Consider the following 21,434-nt stretch of genomic DNA (forward strand, 5'->3'; position numbering starts at 1 on the left):
CCCACTTAATTAATGAATGGGTTTTTGAAAGGGAAATCCCCTGTTTGATACCACACTGTAAACAATGGACATGTTTGTGCTACAGTTACACTTTGTATTCCAAGCTGCTACTGCAAGTATACACGCAAAAGTATTCCTCAAAGGTGGGGACTTGTAACCATGGTGTTTTCTAGACCCATCTCCCAGATATTCTAATTATTTTAGCTCAATATTTGCTTAAATATCAGGAACGAAGTATACATTTTTGATTTAGAAATTATGAGACAGGAAAGGGAGCTAAATATTATTGTTCCAGCAATTTAGATTTGGGAAGCAAAAATGTGTATCCCAGTGGACCATAAGAACACTACATGACTACCGGGGTGATAGCCGCAGAACTCATGATTTTTTCATAGCTCGGTATAGGGATGAGCAGTGTCAATTCTGTCACACACCTTTACAAATGTGTGTCTGTATTATTATGAAAATTGCAAGTGAAGCTGCTACGTCCTATCACAGATTTGTCATAATTTTCTGATCAAAAAAATCACAAAAATAAGGAATCCTGGACAACTTGAGAAAAAAAGTGAAATAATTTTTATTTTGTGAGCATATTCTCTGATTCAACCTGCAATGTATGATCCTCTTTACAAAAAAACAAAAAAAAAAACAGACAATCTCTGTATTTCTCTCATTTTGGGAAAAAATGGGCACTTCCCCCACCCGTGGGTGAAAATTATACATTTTAAAACACACATTACAGAAATCCAATATTGAAGTCAAGTAACAATGTCATTTCAATAGAAGTAGAGCACGCTGAACAGAACATGAAGGGCTTATCACTCGCTAATGGTACCGAAATCGCGCACGCTACCCGTCCTCAGACTCGAGGGCATCAGTCGTCTTTTTTCACGGTAATGCGGCACAAGGTTACGTCACTTGAGAAGGGTACCCCACGTACGACGTCTAGCCTAGCTAGCGGCTCGGCTCGGCAAGTTGTGGTAATCACATTGAGGATCGCATTACGAGACTCGGGGCATTATGACATTTATTCATATTTGATCATTGGCGCAGTGATGGCAATTTCTAGAGCAATTTCACCTGTTAAGTGGAGAAGACTTATGGATCTTTTTCACTTTTTTACCATCTTGAAATAAGCTTTATTTGATGCTTAAAGTTTTCATTAATTATGAATGCTTTTTAACCAGGTGCAAAGTATGGAGTCTATTGCACAGACAATGTATCATATATGCAGCAAATGTTTGGTGTTTAAATCCTTTGATGCAAGGATTCAGCTCCGTTGCTTGTTCTTCAGGGATTACCTTTTGCAGGGAGCTGTTAAGTCGTCCTTAAGCCAAAAATAAAAAAGTGTATGTTTGGCCTCAATCGACCGACCATAATTTTGAAAAATTGGGAAAAGTTTTTACTGTACAAAAGAATACCGACCCTAATTTCTGAAAATCCAGAAACACCTTTTTCCCAGTCTATATTTTAAATTCTAATTGGCCAAAAAAACTCAAATTTAACATTTAAAACATGCTTTAACATGTAAATATACAAAATTAAGCACCACAATAGCATTTAATATTGCAAGATACACAATATTAGGAAAATATTCAGGAATATTTATCCAGTTAGAGATTTCATTAAAAAAAAGTAATTGACCGAACTTTTTTTTCCAAAATTTACCTCACTGTATACGCTGGTTTTTTTCGCATGGGTTTTATTTTCACAAATTTCGTGAGTGGATGTCGGGGTGTGTAGGTGCAAAAATAACAACACATGAAAATATATTTTTTATAAAAAGTTCTTTCATAAATTTTGCGAAATAAACAACTCACGCAATTTCAAAAATTTCCAGAATTATGAAACATTCTGTTCACAAAAATAACAGTATTTGCGAATAATTACAAAAAATAGGCAAATATCTCCAAAAATTGAAAAGACATCCCTAGAAATAAGAATGTTATGATTAAGAAAAAGGAAAAAACACTCAGTCTATATTTTTAAATGAGTAAATTTTTCATATGAATGTGCAAATGCACTGAGTGTTAAATGCGATAGTGATTTTAGAAGTACGGTAATAAATTCTGCATTATTTGTACTGCAGACAAGGCCTTGTAAGTATTGATTTACGTAACCGTCTCCTTGACTCTAATCAATTTTTGACTTAAATTTGTGAGATTCTAGGAAATTATGTGAAAAATTGATAATGAAAATCATAAATTGACACATTTTTTGCACACAATTGACATTTTCAGACTCCGGTGGGTTTTAGAGCTCTCTCCAGGCGCATGTGTTACAAAATGATCTTTGCTTTTGATGTCAACTTTTTCCTTGATGTATATTTGTATGTAAATAATTTGTGTAGTCAGACTCCCTGGTACTCTATTTTAAAGCGAGTCTTTCTTCTTTTTTTAAAAATTTTCCTCTGAAAGTCAAGCTGCAATCTAGTGGTTCTTGGTTGCAAAGTAAACTAATCTTTATTCCAAAATAAATTTTTACTTGGATTAAATTCATTCCACTCACAACCAATCTTCATTTTTCATCATATTGAGTCACATATAGAGCTGTATGTCTACCTACATGTACACATACATATTGTAGCAAATATTGTAAGAACAAATAGAATATGCATGACATTTATGAACGAGAAATAATGAGATAAAATGATAATAAAAAATGCTTGTGTCACATATTTGTCCTAGCTAGCTTGCTTGTAGTACGTCAGTGCATTGGCCGTCAGAGTTATCGTGTCCCGCTATGGTACAGCGACAATATTGATACAGTCCAAACTAAGAAAATAACCGGTACTCATTGGACTCTTCCAGTTGAAATCCATACACCCCCTGTGGAAGATGTGACCTTCATCTCCCACACAGGGGGTGTAGATTTCAAATGGAATCACCCATTCAGGTGAACTTGTTTGGAAATTCACACTCCCCGTGTGGAAGATTAAGGATATGTCTTCCATAGGGGTGTGTGGATTTCAACTGGAATAGCCCATTGCATTTCTGGCCAGATTTCCTGGCAATGTTTGCAGAAATGAAAAATTTGAATCCAACTCAAATATTGTTATAATTGCGTAAAAATCTGGCATATATAGCACAATTTAAGAGAACGCTGGAATTTAAAGGTTGCAAATAATATGTGGAAACAAATTGTTTTTGAGTAATGTTTCTGCATGTAGTCTTGAATGTTACTGCAGTTTTTGACAAAATCTGTCCTCAGATTGGAAAGGAAAATTCACAGTGCATCTAAAAGATGAAGGATTCTTATTTTATCAGTAATTTTATTCTGAGGTTGCAAAAAGCGATTATTGGCTTTCCTATAGGATCAAAGTATTAACCCCATGAGAACTATCTGCCGATTGGGCAAAAAGAAGTTTTCATTATCAATTAGACCAATCAGCAACATTGTTAGAATAATTTCACTATGCAAAAAAATTGGGACGAATCATTTGCAAATTCGGATTGGTGATTAAAGTGAAGATATCATGTAATTGACCAATCAGAGGCAATGTTAGATCGGCTGGTAGTGCTCAGGGGGTTAATATTCAGTTGTACTCTGCAGGGTTTTTTAGTAAATGGTTAAAACTGAACAAATATGGCTCCTGCCATCATATTCCCCTTAAAGGGGCATTTTGTGATACACGGCCGCATCCCCTAATTTTCTCCAAAAAAGTTTAGTTTATACCACTGGAAACCTCTGGCTTCATAATGTTTATGTTCAAAAAATTTCCAAAGATATTGTCAAATTTGAATTGCGTTCTGGTACATACAAGAATGTAATTCAACACAGAAATGGCCTATGGAGCAGTGAAATACACTACAATCATGCATAACTTGCAAATTCAGAATCAACTGAATTTTTGGGAAGCAGCTTTTTTCAGTGACTGTCTTTTGGAATTAGCAGGAGAGCATTAAAAAGCTCTTCTGGAGCCTTCAAGGAGAGCTGTTTAGAGCATTTACAATAGAATGTAAGGAGAGAATGGTCAACCAAGGAGTGCTAAAAATAACTCCTATATCAGATTAAAGGAAAGCAATAGAGAGCTATGCACTCTCCTCAAAAGGCAGTCCCTGTTTTTCATGGATATCTACTGAAAAATGTCATAAAAAGAGGATGCTGGTATCACAAAATACTCCTTTAACGAGACTGTAACATTGTATCATTCATTGCCTTTGCTGACAGCCACATTACACTGAAACTAATTTGCAAGGTATTTCACACCATATATTTCCCAGGGTAGCCATATATATATGAAACCCTTTCGCTAATTTGTGTCAAGCACTGTTTTAAATAGGACAGTAGATTGTTGCTTTTGTAATGTTTTGTGTTTCTACATTTCTTGAAATATCAGTTGTTTTTATTTCCGGCAATCAATGTGTCATGTGCGCGAGGAAAACGACAGAGCGAGGAAAACGACAGGACATAGAAATAATATTACCTTTCTGGGAACTGACAAACAAATTTGAGCAAATGTCAGACATTTTTCTGCGAATCAACCTTTCCTTACACTACAAAAATTGCCTTTGGATGTACTGACTTGTGAAATGACATATGCAGCAATTTTTAGCCCCACGTTTAGGCCTTTCAAATGCTATACTCCCAAGTGCTATATACACCACCTCATGTAATCCAACAAAATCCCTATTTCTTTGCAAAGGGTCCCTGTAAAACATACATTTTCATGTTGAGAATAGATTAGCTAAACAGGGGTTGCTAGTCAGTAAAGTACCATAATTTACCAGATTAGGATATGCTCTGTTCATTGAGGTTCTTTTTAAGACCCATTTTGAACTGCATAGCCTATAAACACAGAAAACTGAACCTGACAAAATGCATTGTGGGATATGTAATATATCTTCTGTGGGGCTCACCTATGGACAATGCTTTATCAATTCAGTTTATGTGTTATATAATCTCAGTTATAACACGATAATACCTGTAAGTAATATCTAACATGTACCAGTGCCTGCTGAAATATTGATCAAGCTATTAATTTTCCATATATTTCTTTCTTGATTTCTTTGCAGATTATACAGGAGCAGAGAGCTACCTACAGGATACGACAGGGGTGACTTTACAAGAGATTTGCGGCTCATCCGAAGAAAAGACGGAAGAAGAAAAAAATGTTGAGTCAACCTTTTATAAGCTGTCGTGCGCTTAGCCATAAGCATGGCAAGGAGTTGGTGGAAAGGGGTCCCTAGGATGCATGAGTCAACGTGGCAGCAACTTCCTGAATGATGGAATGTTCCTGTGAAAGGTGCCCGGGTAGGTGCCTAGATATTTGGCCGACTCAAGATGAAAGCGCCAGATAGTGAGAGAAAAAGGAAGAAAGCTTAAGTTTGTTTTATTATATATCGCAGAAGCTGTGCCAAGATGGGGGGTGTATCACTGTCTAATAAGGCACGAGCGTAGCAACGGTTGCTGAGCGTATCCTGCGAAAAGGATAGCATAGTGGATGCAGCACCTTGTCCCATTTGAGGGCACTGTTATTTTTTGTTACGGAAAGCATCGTTCATTGTGCCTCGGAATGAGATGTCGTCGGAGTAGGAGGATCAGTGTTGGTATTGCGGATTTTCACAGCTACAAAGCGTGTAAAAAAATGACTGATGTGATGAACGAATATACCTTTGTTCTTGATGCCTACTTTCATCCATCATAAAGATCAAATTCAGTGACTGAGCTTATTTTATAGTGTTTCCTCTCCCGCTTCACTGGGATCTCCAATATCCTCAACTCTTGATGCACAGTTCACTAACCCTAGTATCTTTGTAGTCATTCAAATGACCTTTAAATGCTTTGGGTACAAAAAAACCTCCTATTCCACAACTTGAGGTCAAATTTTGTGCTATGATCGTTGATTGGCGGTTAGTGAACTAGACCATTGGAGCTAAAAGACTCCATTTTGATCCACAGTGTTGTCCCCATAGCAACTTCTAACTACATGTACAAAACTTTTTTTTGTAGTCACTAAAAGTGGTGTTTTCTTAGGATTGTGACTCACTATTATATAGTGTGGTATTTTAATTCCTACTGTTAGTTATTTTCCATGAGCGGTTTTTGGTTCACTTACAACAATTATTTCACCATCTTAAAAATTAATAAAAAAAAGTTTGATTCCATAGAATATGCAGAGTATAATTATTAAATCGGAATTCAGCTAGTTGCAGCCTGCCTTATTTAGGCATATTGGGTCACAATAATAAATCCACCCCATAGATATCTTTTTAGACCATGTGGTTTCACCACTTTTTCACAAGATTTATTGGGCTATTCCAGTTGAAATCCATACACACCCTATTCGCCAATCGCATGGTCATCTCAAAACTAGACTCAACCCGAAAAGTGTGTGTTGCGTGTGCGTACGCCTGTCAAATGTGTGGTTTAATTGCCGCGCAGGCTTTGCAAAAGCCTTATGGCGTGTTGCTAGAAAAACACAAGAAACCAAAATGCACATTTAGTGCATGCATTTGCAGGGAGGACCTCGTTTTGGTAGCAAGATGGCGGATCCGTGCAAAGGGTGAATTGATGGAAGACATGATCTTAATCTCTCACACAGGGAGTGTAAATTTCAAATAGGGTTACCTGATTGGGTGACTCCAGTTGAAATCTACCCCTGTGTGGATGATTTAGGTTATGTTTTCCATGGGAAGGGGTGTATGGATCTCAAAAAGAATAGCCCATTATCTGGTAGAATTATAATAAAAGACTTCCCTCCCTCCGTGCCAAATCTTAGAAACATTTTTATTTAATTTTATAGGAATATGGATTTTGGTTAAAAGAATTGGAAATCACTTTTCATACATTTTTGATTATTTTGTACTTATTACTGATTTACATATTGATAAAACTTTATCCAGGACACAAGGACAGAGCATGTTGTCTCCACACAGACCTGCCATTACCTCATAATTATATAAATGCTGTAAAGAGCTGCACAGAACAAACATGTTTTGATCGGTCATTGCACCAATTTGTTATACCGCCCTCTGTGAAGACGTAACCTCGTTAGGGTATACTTAAGACAATAGAGACATGTTTGAAGAGGAAGTCACACAAATAGCTCATATTTTTGGTTAATTATTTCTTATTTTATTATATCAATAGAAAGGATATGACTTCACTGTAATGTTGTGGTCACAAACAGTGATTATTATTATTTTGTAAATCGAAGACGCTTTATCACATAAATTTGAGAAGTGAAAAATACTTTTGTGTCAAATGCTGGCATAGAGAAGCAACGTGTACGGGTACTGTAAAAGTGGAAATTTTTGCGCTACATTTATTTTCGCGCTACATATATTTTCACGTTCCTTGCAGCGATTGCGAAAATTACGATGCACAAATGTATTCCTTTTGTGTATAGGATTAATGTATACATGTAAGATCACGAATTTAAGAACAAGTGAAACAGTAGGCAAAGTGTGAAAAATTACATGCGCGAAAATATCCACTTTTACAGTCCTTGAAGAGTGGACAGTGAACATAGGGAAGATATTTTTGTATTTTTGCCATGTTATGTTTTGATTTGTTTCTCCTTTATTTTCGGTAGTCTATCATGTAGATAATGTCATATAGGCTAAAAACCTTGTACAATACATTACATAGATCTTGTAGAATACTACATTAAATTGAGGCTGGGCCAGAAGTAATAACCTTGTTTTGTAAAAAAAAAAAAAGACAAATAGCATTTGTTGTTATAAAAAAATAAGACAGAAAAAAATAAGGGACATATTTGCTATTTTTTGGGTCGGGTCAAGGGGTATCACAGGGAGTGATCTCATTCCAGACTTTTATGTATGTTTAATCCTTGCTAAAAGGTGTGCCAGTTGAACTTGTGACGCTAGAATTGATGATGGATGCTATTTATAGATCACTACAGTAACTAGAGAGCTAAGTTCAGGGAGGTATACTCGGATATGGGACTGATCATTGATTAGAAGTCGTGAATGAGGTCACCTCTTAGTGTCTTTTTAAAATATGTGACTACCTCTGAAAAGTAGAATTATTATATGGCATCTTAAAAAAAATCGGCAAGCAACGTACCAGAAACTTATATAAGACATAGACATTGCTAGTTTTTACAAACTGAAAGAAAGTGTAGATGTTGTAAAGAGATTTGTAATATAGGCACACTGCCATGTGAAGAAGAGATGTGACTGTAATTAGCTATATTTTGTTAATTAACTATAAATTGTTCCAGTTTTTATGCTGCAGTTCTTGCATTTGTTGTTAATGGCACTGACGCTGAATTTTATGTGGGCATTGTATGCTTTTTTTGCAAAGGAGTGAAAAATACCAGATATATTTGTCGAGCTGAATGTTTTAAAATGGTGGGAAATATGATTGTTTGTTTTTAAGTTTGTGTGTATACTGTATTTTAAAGACAGTATTCTCATCGCTAGTACTGCAGAGTGCACAGTTTGACATTGTAGATCTTTGGAAAACGGACATTTCGAATGTCGTGTCTACACACTAACACAGGGTACCAAAAGATGTGCGCACAGACCTAGAGAAGAACGTTGAAGTTATACCCCGGGGGGGGCACTTCCATGACAGATATGCATCATGTGCCTCGGGATAGACCCCCTTTTTCAAACCGGCTTGTACCCAATGACCCCTTTTTTGTGTTATGGTCCTACCTATTACCCAATGACCCCCTTTAAGAAAATTCATGTACTCAATGACCCCTTTTTCTATTTCCTGCTATAGCCTACACAATGACCCCCCCCCCCCCCTTTAATTCCCTAAATTTAGGTGGCATTTGTGTTCTCCTCCAGAAATAATGAGATTTTTCACATTTCCAAGGTGGCCTAGTTGTTTTTACGCAGTTTGGCACTTATTTATGTGTATTTAATGCCACTCTTTTGGCAATCCTGTACTCAATGACTCCCATTTTACTTTTTGTTACCCAAAATGACCATCCTTTTTTCAAAGTTTCATACCGAATGACCCCATTTTTATTCAGGTTGTGTACTGAATGACCCCATATTTTTGTAATTGTACATTTGACCTAAATGCCCCCTACTTTTAACATGGCCGAGGCACATCCCTGCCATTTCAGATAGGGAGTGCCTCCCCCGGGAGTTATACCTAACAGTGGAACTGTGCATTCTATAGAAAATTGCATTTGGATACCATTATTTCATCATGGAACTGTGCACTCTGACTATACAACTGAGAATATCTGTAATACAGAACTTTGCACTCTGTCATAGATCAAATTGTATCAATGTTATCTCATGTATGTGAACACTTGTCTTCCTGTAATAAGGGCCATCTACAACATGGTTGGAATTCAGATTCATCTATTTGATTCAGATTGATCCAGTTTCAGGGTACTGAATCCAAAAATGTTATTCGAAAGGTTCAGTATTACTAAAGAGTAGTTTCTACTAAGTATACATTACTATGATGCTTATTTTTCATTATACTGCATAGAACCTTTTGGAATGACAAACCATTTAGAATACAAAAATGGTACGTTCTTGTTCCAATAGATCCTACATGTAGTCGTTACGAGAATTGGACCCTCAGTTTGGATCACATTTGCCTACTGGATGTACGTATCAAGTGTTTGGAGCACAGAAAAGTCCATTACATTTAGCTGCTTGGAGCGCAAAAGTGGTAACTGCTAAGGCAAAGGCAGGTAATCTGTTGGTGCTCTAGGTAGCCCATGTAGTTTAATATCCTTTTTGTGCTCCAAACAGACGATATGGTCATGATTACCGCATAGTGACAAATCCCAGGTAACTATGAACTGTCCCCTTTGTATCATATTGACTATAGAGGGCGACACATTGTTGAGCTTTTTGCCAGGCAGTATAGGACACGCAACACGTGATGTAACAGGGTGTTAGAAGTGTAGATGAATCTGAATTTGAGCTCATTGTTGAGATACCCTTATAGTGTCAAATTATGGGTACCAAATCTTCAGGTATTTTGAATGAGTAAGGTTATATGTACCATGTACATATATAGCATCGGTCAGATATACTCAAAACTTTTTATTCAGCACTTTTTATTTAAATCTTTCTTTCTCTTCTTAATTACAGTAATATTTTATCCAGAATTTATCAGAAAAAGTTGTAGGTAATATGCACCACATATTGAATATTTTATTTTATCACTAAGGAGATAATAATAAATTGTTATTTGGTTCTCCTAAAAGAAATGGAATTTCAGAATTTTCAATAAAAACCAATTTTAGGAACTCGAAATCAATTCACCATATGAAGGCCAGTAAAATTATCAAAAGGTGCAGTCAGATGTTTGCATTCTGAAAAACAAAATGGCTGCCAAAATGGCTGCCAACCCTTGTTTGGGGTATTTGGAAGCCATCTTGTTTTGCTTTTGAACCACTGAAAAATTATAAATAATTAATTTTATAATTTTGGATGACAAATGTTAATTAATGTTAATCACGCTGTCAGTTTGAGTTCATAATTTGGTCATAGAAGCCACACATTCTGTCAGAAACAATTCGATTAGCAACAGTTTTCTACGGAGAAGCTGCAATCAAAACTGTAAATTTGCACTGTTTTACATCCTGTGCAAGCAGCACTACACTAGCTTCCAGAGAAGTAAGGCACTTGACGCGTGTGCCCTGTTAATGATTGTCAGATGATTGAATCAGCCAACCAGAACCCCACTTCTGTGTTTACGTTGTGTACGCTCTCAAAATGTAAACAAATGCCATTCTTTTCTACCAGCAAGTGTAACAGCTCGCCTTTCAAGCAAATATTATTACAAAGTGTGCAAAATGTGATTTTTTGTGAACTCAAAACTGGCAGTGTGATTGTAAATGAGCATGGTTCCAAGTTTTCATATCTGCTACTACAAAATAAGTATTGGACTCTTCCAGTTGATTAACCATACATATCCTATAGAAGATGCTCTTAATCTTCCACACAGAGAGTATGAATTTTAAATGAGGTTACCTGAATGGGCGACTCCATTTGAAATCTACACCCCCTGTGCCGGAGATTAAGGTCATGTCTTCCATAAGGGGTGTATGGATTTCAACTAGAATAGCACAGTAGAGTAATGACATGGTAAGCAAAGCAAAGTAAAATTTTATCATTTAAGCTTAATCCTGATCCTGTGATGAAACCCAAAATGTTTGTAAATTTAGGTTAAAAAAATACAGATTTTCAAGGTGATGTTTAAATTTTTTGTGTTCACAATGTGACTTTTGTTCTTTAGCCTCTATTTTGAACTGAACTGTTGAATATGTGATTATGGTTATGTGTGGGTGTCTGGGGATGAGGGGGCCTGTAGTCTAGCTCCAAGCCACCAACACAGTGTGATTAGGTCTATATGTGGTCTGCACTTTAATGGAATGCATTAGCCCTGATCCACCTTGAAATCTGTGGGGGAACAATAGGCCAAAATTGTTAAAAAGTGGCTGAAAAGAACAAAAAATTGATCATTTTGCCAAAAGTTTGGGGGAACAGGTCCTTCCTGTCACCCCCGGGATTGATGCCATGAATGAGGAAGGAGAAATATTGGGTTATTTCTGACATGAAAGGCCTTTGCAAAGATCTAATGATTGGGCTGATAGATTCTTTTCATCAAGTGGCCAGCTGGTCTGTGAAAGTCAAGGTTACTATCTATGTAGCAATGCTATCACCAGTAGCTCATATATCACAGAGATGAATTGCCCTACATAATTTATACCATATCCCTAACAAGATGGATTGCCTATAGATGTGTCAGCCATGCAGTCGGCAATAAAATATTTCATACACTATGGACCACAATAGCTTCATCCCAATGGCATAGTTCAATAACCTCAATTAATCATCATAGTGCAAAATTTGACCTCAAGTTGCAGGGTATGAGTTTTTGTACTCAAATTGTCAAAGGTCATTCAATGAATGTACAAATGTATTGGCGTTAAAGAACTGTGCCCTGTTAGATGAGCATGTTGTGGATCTTAGTGATAGCTGCTATGTGGGATGCCTGATGATAAAGAATACCATAAAATCACTGCAGTTGATATTGAGAATCAGTGAACCAATACTAGACACTATTAACCCATCTCTGCGGTAAGCGGAGGGGAAGAAGATGAAGAGAATTTTCATTTTCTTGGGTGCAGTTATGAACCACCGACCCCCAGACACATGGAGGGCCATACATTGCCAGGGGAGACTACCTTGGACGGCCAAGCTTTCCATGCCCATAATGTGCAATCGCATCACATTCATATAAATACTTGGGGCCGCAGTTTTTTGCTGCTGTAGCTTTTAGTGGCTTTTGGTATGGTTAGGGTTTGATTATTGCAGCCAGAGAATTTCAGATACATTATTATTTCAGATTCCCCCTCAGACCCAATTAAATGTAGGAATATGTGGCCTACTTGCACAAGTGCCAAATTTAATAGTGGTTGTACCCAATACACCACACAACACAACCAAAATACCATTGATTTCCACAACAAACCAGTCCCTTGTCTCCAATTCTAAATATAGACTTCAAGGTTGCGGCATTTTAACGAAGGGTCAAGTCCGCCAGTCATTAGTGTCCTGTTCCCCTGTCTTTCATCACCACTAATATTGTAACCTCAAGTACTTCCAAACCAGCCAAATGGACTAGGAGCCAAACCAGGAGCCAAATAAGCTCAATTTAGCCCATTTCCTACAGGCACGGTTCAGTTGAAGCCACTCAAGTGTGTTATATTGAAAGGTTACCCTGTACTTTGACTGGATGAGTTTTGATTCATCTGATGTGAATGCTAAGGGCATAGAATTCACCCATAAGTGTGCATCAGTGAAGTTATTTGCATTCCCAAGGGTTTCACTTAGTTCAGAATCAGGAGGATGGCAAACATGCTCATCTATCAGGTCACAGTTCCTTAACCCCAATATGCTTGTACACTCATAAAATGACCGTTGAATGTCTTGGGCACACAGACTCCTATGCCACAGTTTGAGGTCTAGCTTTGAGCAATGGTAGTTAAATTGAACTATGCCATCGGAAATTGGACCAATTTGGTTGGTAGTGAATCCTCCTATTGTTTGAGGGGGTGAACATGGTGAAAAGTAGGCTAGTTCAGTTGGTATGAAGCTTCATTGTCTACTATATGAAACCTACACAGAAGATAAACCATAAACTTCCATTGCAGGAATCTGTGATTAAATCACTATCTGCCTAAATGCTTAGTTAGAAAAACATTTAATTTTGGGTGTGTCCAATGTTGGGGTTTCCAAAATTTTCTCCAAAAATGAGGAAAAGTGCATAATTTGGGGGATTTTTTTTTCTGAAATCCCAGCTGCACATCCCCATTCAAACCAAAATCAAGAACCCCCTTTAAAACCAATTACCCTGGCATACACTAGGATCCACAACATGTTCATCTATCAGGGCACAGTTCTTTAACCCCAATACATGTGTACATTCATTGAATGACCTTAAAAAATTTGGGTACAAAAACTCATACTGTGCAACTTGAGGTCAAATTTTGCACTACCAGTGTTTAATTGAGGTTATAGAACTGTGGCATTGGGATGAGGCCATTGTGGTCCATAGTGATATGCACTGAGGCACCAGGCAGACAAGATTGACTGCTTTGAGAGATGTACATTCCATCAGAAAAACAATCTAGTCTTTCTTAGCTACACTAGAAATACATCTCTATGATGACAAGCACTCCATCAGCTGCAGGTCAATGCTGGGACCACCCACTAAACTACCTCAGGGGAGGGAAGGGGGCAGGGTGGGGTCATCATATCCACCTAAAAAATAAATTAATAACCTCTGAACTTTGCTAGAATTTCAAAGAAAAATAACACCCGCCTCCTGCCATTAACATCCACTTTGCCTGAGCTTAACAAATCACCATGGTTACGGGTTTTGTAAACAAATCTGCTGCAGCTGAAATGGCTGACTAGGGGCTGATGGGTGGTGGGCATTGTTTTTGCAAGTAAATTTGGTGAATTTGCAAAGGGAAATGGGTGTGTTCATGCAGCTTTCTCTGTGTACACTTTGATATGCTGGGATTACAAAAATTATGCTCATCTGTGACGTCACAGTTCTTTGACCCCTAATATGATAGATGGAGTTGAATCAACTTGGAGATGAGAGCATTTTGGTTCAAAGTGATGTTATGATCTGTAGGAACTAGTTTATAATGGGTTATTCCAGTTGAAATCTATACACCCCCTATGGAAGACATCCCCTTAATCTCCCACACAGGGAGTGTGATTTTCAAATTGAGTCACCAATTCAGGTAGGCTCATTTGAAATTAACACCCCCTCTGTGGCTGAGTGGAAGATCATGTCTTCCATATGGTGTATGGATTTCAAGTGGAATAGCCTAATTTAAGGAGTCAATGGTATTTTATGGTTCAATTTTAATAGCAGGGTCTGATTGTGGGTTTTGGTCTAATCACTTGATTCTCAAAGCCTGCTGATCTGAACTTGACTTGTGAGAACGTAAATCCTTTAACCTGTGAATGTGTTGGGCACAACAACTCATAGACAACTTGACTTGTTAATGTTTGAGCTCTAAAGGCTATTGAAAGTCTACAAATGCCATTGGTACGGAGACCATCTTGGATCAGAGTGGATGCAATATTTTTTTGTCAGTTACGACAATGTTTGGTAAAAAATGTGAAAAATCATGTGGCTGGCTACCTGTATGGAATGTTGTTATTCCTGCATTGTACAAATAATAGGTATGAAAAATGTACAGTGTGGTTTGTCAATGACATTTCAGGCACACATTTGATGCACATGAAATCTAAGGACATAGTCTGATATAATATCCCACAATGCATCACATGGTGCTCATAGTGCTGTGTCCATGGTAACATTAATCACATTTATCACTAAGATAAATCCGAACTTGATACTTACACTTGGTCACTTTTGCAGACAATTGATGTGATGTGTGCACGCTCTTTAGGTAAATTCTGTTCTCAGGAGTGTCAAGTGCGAAGTTAACTGCCACCATAGACTGTACAGTCTATGCTGCCACTGAAGAACTAAGTTCTGATCTTGTTATCACTCTGTGATATTACCCACAATGCAGTTGCTTTATTATTAATAAATGTTGTGGGTAGAGTTGAATAGGGAACTTGCAAGATAAATGTTGTGTCTAGCCCAGTGTAAAAAGCTAACAGCTTTGCACTGTGGGATGTTGTGGATCTTCTCCTCTATGCATGCAATCCTAGTTAACATAAAAGCCAGCGAGTCGGGGATAAGCATATAGCAACAATGCGGAGGTGTGGATAAAGAACATACAGGGCTAGATTCCTCTTGTAGAGGTGGGGTCTCCATGATGGCAGTTTTGCTTGTTAAAATAGTCGCTCTGTGCAGAGGTACATGTAGGTCCTGATGGGACTGGGCTCAAACAAAATGCTCAAACTGGGCTAAAAAAGCTGGCCTATATGGAAAGAAAAGAGAAAATTTGATGATGAAAATCAAAGGATAAGAAGGCCTGTCCCATCAATTGAAGTGATCAATTTTACTATCACTATCAGCCTTTGAGTAAATAGAAAGGGATTTACATTGTTTTGTGACCTGTATTCTAAATCAAAGCAGTCACAGAAAACCATCCACTAGTAGTCAATTAAATTTTAACAGTTTTAAACCTCTGATCTTAAATTTCAGTTTCCTTTATTTTGTAGAAAACTGCACACAGATTAGTGCATGAGATTAGATTGTAGAATTTTCTAAAGACCAAATCTAATTAGCTAACTGAGGAATGGATCAATAGATGCCCCAGTTATAGTGTGGCACTTTTGTGCTAAATGTCTCAGAAATAAATGCACAGAACTTATGGCTTGATAGATCCTAACAGGAGGGGGTTAAACAAGTGCATTAAAAAATTAACAATTACCAAGGTTCACAAAATCACACTTTTCTTTTCATAATTAGACTGTAGAAAATTTGTCCTAAGGAACACCACCATGCCATTAAATGTGAGGTTACTCATTAAGGGGACTGGGGCATAAAGGAAAGGAATTTAGCTGTGTATACATGTATGGATAAGACTTGAAAACTGTACTGTACATGGCACAGTGCGAACATTGGATTATAAAATTCAATGTTGTTTGTGATAGGAAACAGGAACACACCTAAATCAACCAGAAATCCGGAGTTATCGCAATAATGATGATCCTAAGTCTGTTCTGATTGGAGGAAATTGATTCAAAATCGGGTCGTCAATAAAGGAGTCGTTGCACCGTGTTTAATCGTGTAAACAAGATGCTAGTTTGCAAGCCGGATATTCAGCAATAGATTGCATGCATAATTTGGCAAGATGTTGAGGAAAATGTTAGGATGTCCTTCATGAATGTTTTATCAGAGCAAAGAAAATGTTTCCATTAGTAGGAAGAAAGGTCATCTTTAGTATTAAATTTTAACTCCCTCAGAACTACTGTCTTCCTTACAGTGTTTGTGATTGGTTAATTATGTGATATGTTCATCTGAGTGACCAATTAAAATGCAGCTTCTATAAATATTATTTTATAAAGCTATAAAGCTCCATCCTCTTGAGTCCTACTACCATTCTTACCATGTTGCTGATTGGCTCAATAAATCAATATTAGTCTTCATGTAACCAATTAACAGGTAGTACTCATGGGTTAGTAAATAATGTTGCACACACAAAATGGCATACATTTTCTATAAAACTACTTATGGGTAACCCATTTTCTAGCAAAATTTTGAAATAAACTTGATAGTGGAAAGCACAATATTTTCACTACACAAAATGATTACGATTTGAAAAGAATCTGCATTTTTGCAAAAATTGATACATTTTCTTAAGGGATCCAAAATGAGCGTTTATTGCGTTTCGACAGTATTTTTTGTGGGACATGAGAGCACCTCAGACCTATCGAATTGCATTCTGAATACGAAGCATGTCTTTCTGATATCAAATAATTTTAATTTTTTTAAATCACAATATAATAAAAATTTTATGACAAATTATAAAAATTTGATATTTTTCAAATTTTGATATATAACAGTCCTCGGTAAATTATATAAATCTAATGATATATTCTTAAAGTGTATGTAGCAGGGAGGAAAAGTCGACGGTCAATTGAAAATGTTGACCTTTCATATTGAAGATATGGATTTTTTCCCAAAAAGACCTAATTTTTTTTGGTGTTTTGGGAAAAAATCCATATCTTCAATACTGAAAGGTCAAAATGTTCAATTGATCGTCGGCTTTTCATCCCACCTACATACACTTTAAGTATAAATCATCAGATTTATAAAGTTTACTTCGAGTACTGTTAAATATCAAAAATATCAATTTTTAATGATTTGCCATAAAATTTGTATTAAATTGCGAATTTCAAAAAATCAAAATTATTTGATATCAGAATGACATTCTTCGTATTCAGAATGCAATTCGATATGTCTGATGTGCTCTAATGTACCACAATAAATACTGTCCAAACGTTCATACCCCAGCCCTTAAAGGCGTTCAGGATAAATGAAATATTTGTGAGTATGAAACTTTTGTTTATCCATGTCACTCATAAGATCCAAGATATTTCCATGCCTGTGAAGATATCATGCTTTACAGTGAATGTTAGAAGGGAAATGCCACTCGCCTTAAAAGTATTGGAGGAAGGAGACACTCATGAATGTGTTCCGCCGGCCAGACCTCTTGCTCTTGGTATAGAGTGAAGTAGGAAAAAGCACATAATTAACTCAGGGTGACATCTTGTCTTTATGTGCTCATCTTTTGCCCTCGTTGCCATGACACCCACTTCAAAATGGATACTCCTCACGTAACTCGGTTCTCAGTACTTGACACGCGGACAAAACATAGACGGAAAGCATGTGACAAGTCCAATAGCTGGTGATGCACAATGTCCTTCTCTCACCCTAAAGATGAGTGTCTGTATATATGTCGCAGCATATGGGCTGTTTGAGTTCAAATCCACACACCCCCTGTGGAAGACATGACCTTAATCTCCCACAAAGGGAGTGTAGATTTCAAATGGAGTGGCCCAGTCAGGTAACCCCATTTGAAATTCACACTCCCTTTGTGGGAGATTAAGGTTTTGTCTTCTATAGGGGATGTATGGATTTCAACTAGAACAGCCCAAATAGTGTCTGTTGCACGTGTGTTGGAGCATATGAGTATCACAGGCAATGTCGAGGAATATCAAAAGTATCGGGGGAGGGTCGGAGAATAAAAAGTTTCACACAAGCAATTCAGAAGCTGTAAAAAGAGGGGGAGAGAAAGGTCTGATGAATATTACTTGCATCTAGACGGGCTTCCGGCCTGAAAGGCACCATGACTGTGAATATTAAACTTACCACCCTTAGCGAAATAGAGAAGTTCCTGTTATTGACGGCACCATTGGATAAAAAGTTTTAAAAATAGATGAAAATAATTAGGTCAGATTGAGAGTATTTGGAAAATGGGCTATTCCAGTTCAAATCCATACACCCCCTTATATGGAAGGCATGACCCCCTATGAAGGCATGACTATAAACTCCTACACAGGGAGTGTGAATTTCAAATGGGGTTATCTGAATGGGTACTCCATTTGAAATCTACACCCCCTTTGTGGGAGATTAACCCCCTGAGCACTATCTGCCGATCTAACATTGCCTCTGATTGGTCAATTACATGATATCTTCAATTTAATCACCAATTAGAATGGAGCTTTGCAAATAACTGACCCCAATTTGTTTGTGCGGTGAAATTATGTTAACAATGTTGCTGATTGGTCCAATTGATAATGAAAACTTCTTTTTGGCCAATCAGCAGGTAGCTTAACCCCATGTTGGCTGTGTGGACGAGTATCAATGTTAAATGATGACCTTGCACTACCTCTGTGTTACACTCACACAGAGGGGAACTCCCATCTGAACAATGTAGATATTGGGCTATTCCAGTTGAAATCCATAACCCCTTTGAAAGACATGACCTTAATCTTCCACACAGAGGGTGTAGATTTCAAATGGAGTCACCCAGTCAAGTAACCCCATTTGAAATTCACACTCCCTGTGTGAGAGATTAAGGTAATATCTTCCATAGGGGGTGTATGGATTTCAACAGGAATAGCCCATTTTGGATCAACTTTTCACCTCCACTTTTAAACAGAATGTGCAATTGTTATCATAACATGGATGTCCTGCTGCATATCCACCCTGTAAACAAATAAAGAAACACAGTGCAGTAATGGCCCATCATGTCTCTGAGCTGGGAGTCACAAAGCGACGCCTTTCCTGTCATATTACGGGTCTTATTCCGTATATCCTGTTTCCGCTAATTTTGTCGCATTTTATTGTGATGGTTTACATGGATTATTTTAAAGAAAGCCAAAACCTGTGAGTAGTGTATTATTGCTCGATTTTGGCTTTTCTATGGGTTTCTTTCAGCCAACAAGTACCTGAAATGTTTGTTACTTTAAGGAAAAGTGCAGGTTATTTTGATCGGATGCTTGATACATGGCATTGCTTGAATGATATTCTTCTGATTTATAAGAGGAATTGTAAAAGGAGTAGATTACAATACCAGGCTATACCAAATGAACTCTTTAAATGTCTTGCAGGGCATATTTAACAAAGTTGAGAACAATTTCTAGCCTAAACTTCCTTCCATATGACCTTGCCCTCCCCTTCATTTTTGCGATCAAAAGCACCCACATTTCAAACCATATATATATATATATACATTCAACACCCAAAAAAGGCTGACAAATTTCTTTTTCTATCGCCAACCCAGTCTATTTATTGTGGATCAGTATTGTGCCTCCTAACCAGTATCCATAAGTTCCTGAATCAATAATCATTTTACTCTACTGCAACAGAAGAGGCGAAGTCTCGGTAAATCATTGATACGCACGTGCCGACTGAAAATTTGGCAAGGGTCATGCCAACACCGTATTTCAGCTGGCCAACCCCAGGGCTTTTCTGGCGTGTGATTGGTCGGAAATATGCCTCAATTTTCAAATGTCATCCATACATCTTCACGAGACGAGACGTGTTGCAAATAATCGGGAGAAGAGGAATTGGTCTCCTCCTCGTACAAAAGAAAAGTGTGGCCTTAAGGCTTGATGCAGAGAATTAGCTTTCTACAGGTCAAAGGTCGGCTTACTTAGACAAAGACAACTGGGTTAACTCTTCCTGTATTTGTCAGCTGTGTGGAATAGGTTTTGTAAAATGTTGGTTCACCCGCAAAAAAAAATCAAATTTTGCCAGATTGTATTTGTTAAAATAAAAAAAGGATCTCAATAAAATGTGGCAATTAATGGCTGCTAAAGTTATCGTAGGTAATTCACAGACGTCTGTTTTATGCAACCAAACGTATGGTCACATGGACCACATTGATTTCACTAAGAAAGGTCACAATCGGCTGCAGGGTATGATGCTATTAGGGACCACGTAGCGACGAGAAAATTTGCCAGCCATCGCCAACGGTGGTGTGTTCCACTTGTTTCAGTACAGTGATCGACTTTCCGATATGACCATAGGCTAACACTGTATAAAAAAAAGAATGATGCAGATTTGCGTTTAAAAATAAAACCTCGAACCTGTTTTTAAAGAAATCATTGAAAGCAATTTTGGACGAGGTTGTAATTATTTGAATGCATTGATGCGTGAATATCGCAAGCGGTTATAACATGACTAGTGGTGATTCTGAAATGTTTGTGTAAGATTTTGGTGAAATGTAGGCATTGTCAAGTGAAGTAGACATGTGAGATTTAAATGCACATGTAGTGTATTATGTAACATGCCACAATGGAATGTACCATGTACAATGTACATTATGGATATGCTTTCTAAAAGGCAGACTTCAAATTTCTGGTTTCATAATAAAAGATCATGTTTTTTCATATTTTCATTTACATTTTATTTTTAATGGTCTCTAACTCTATCCTGTCAAATTGTCAACTTGACCTCTAAGAACTATCTTGATTGGTTACAAAGAGGGCTATATCTTGTATTGCACCAATCAGAGATATGGTAAGAGTAGTCATTCAGACTAGTAGGAATTAAGTTAAAAATTGATAATAGATCTAAAAGCTCTATTTTGATTGGTTACTCAGTGATTATATCATGAAATTGACCAATCGGAGGCAATGTAAGAAAGGCAGTAATACCCATGGGGTTAAGTGGAATAAAATTACATCTTTCTAAGATGCCATCTATATATGTGACCGTCCACGGCGAATGAGCCGTAAATTCCTCCCCCGGTCAATTTTGTTTTATTTCCTGTTTAAAAAATAAACATCATAAACTTAAAAATGGTATATCATTTGACTTCAAACGATATCCAGAAGCGGAGTTATGGTTAGTTAAACTTTGCGCCTTCAACAAAATTAGAGCTTTTTTCGTTTCTATGTGTGTCTCTTTTTCAACATTGCCGGCAATAAATATCAAACAGTCATAATTGGCGGTCATTTCAAATCATCCCCAAGTCAACGAGGTTTAAGAAGTGTTCTCTCATTGTTAATTGTTGGTTAGGC

General features: G+C 37.2%; 1 protein-coding gene across 1 annotated transcript in view; it reads left to right on the plus strand.

Moving 5' to 3' along the window:
• LOC140140996 (forkhead box protein O3-like) overlaps positions 1-6,081 on the plus strand; it is a 136,433-nt gene extending 130,352 nt beyond the window's left edge. The window contains 1 exon segment of the mRNA XM_072162771.1: positions 5,016-6,081. The gene's annotated coding sequence lies outside the window, so the exon portion shown is untranslated.
• Positions 6,082-21,434: the final 15,353 nt, after the last annotated feature.

Source organism: Amphiura filiformis, chromosome 19 (genome assembly GCF_039555335.1).
Source record: "Amphiura filiformis chromosome 19, Afil_fr2py, whole genome shotgun sequence".
In the NCBI taxonomy this organism is placed as follows: domain Eukaryota; kingdom Metazoa; phylum Echinodermata; class Ophiuroidea; order Amphilepidida; family Amphiuridae; genus Amphiura; species Amphiura filiformis.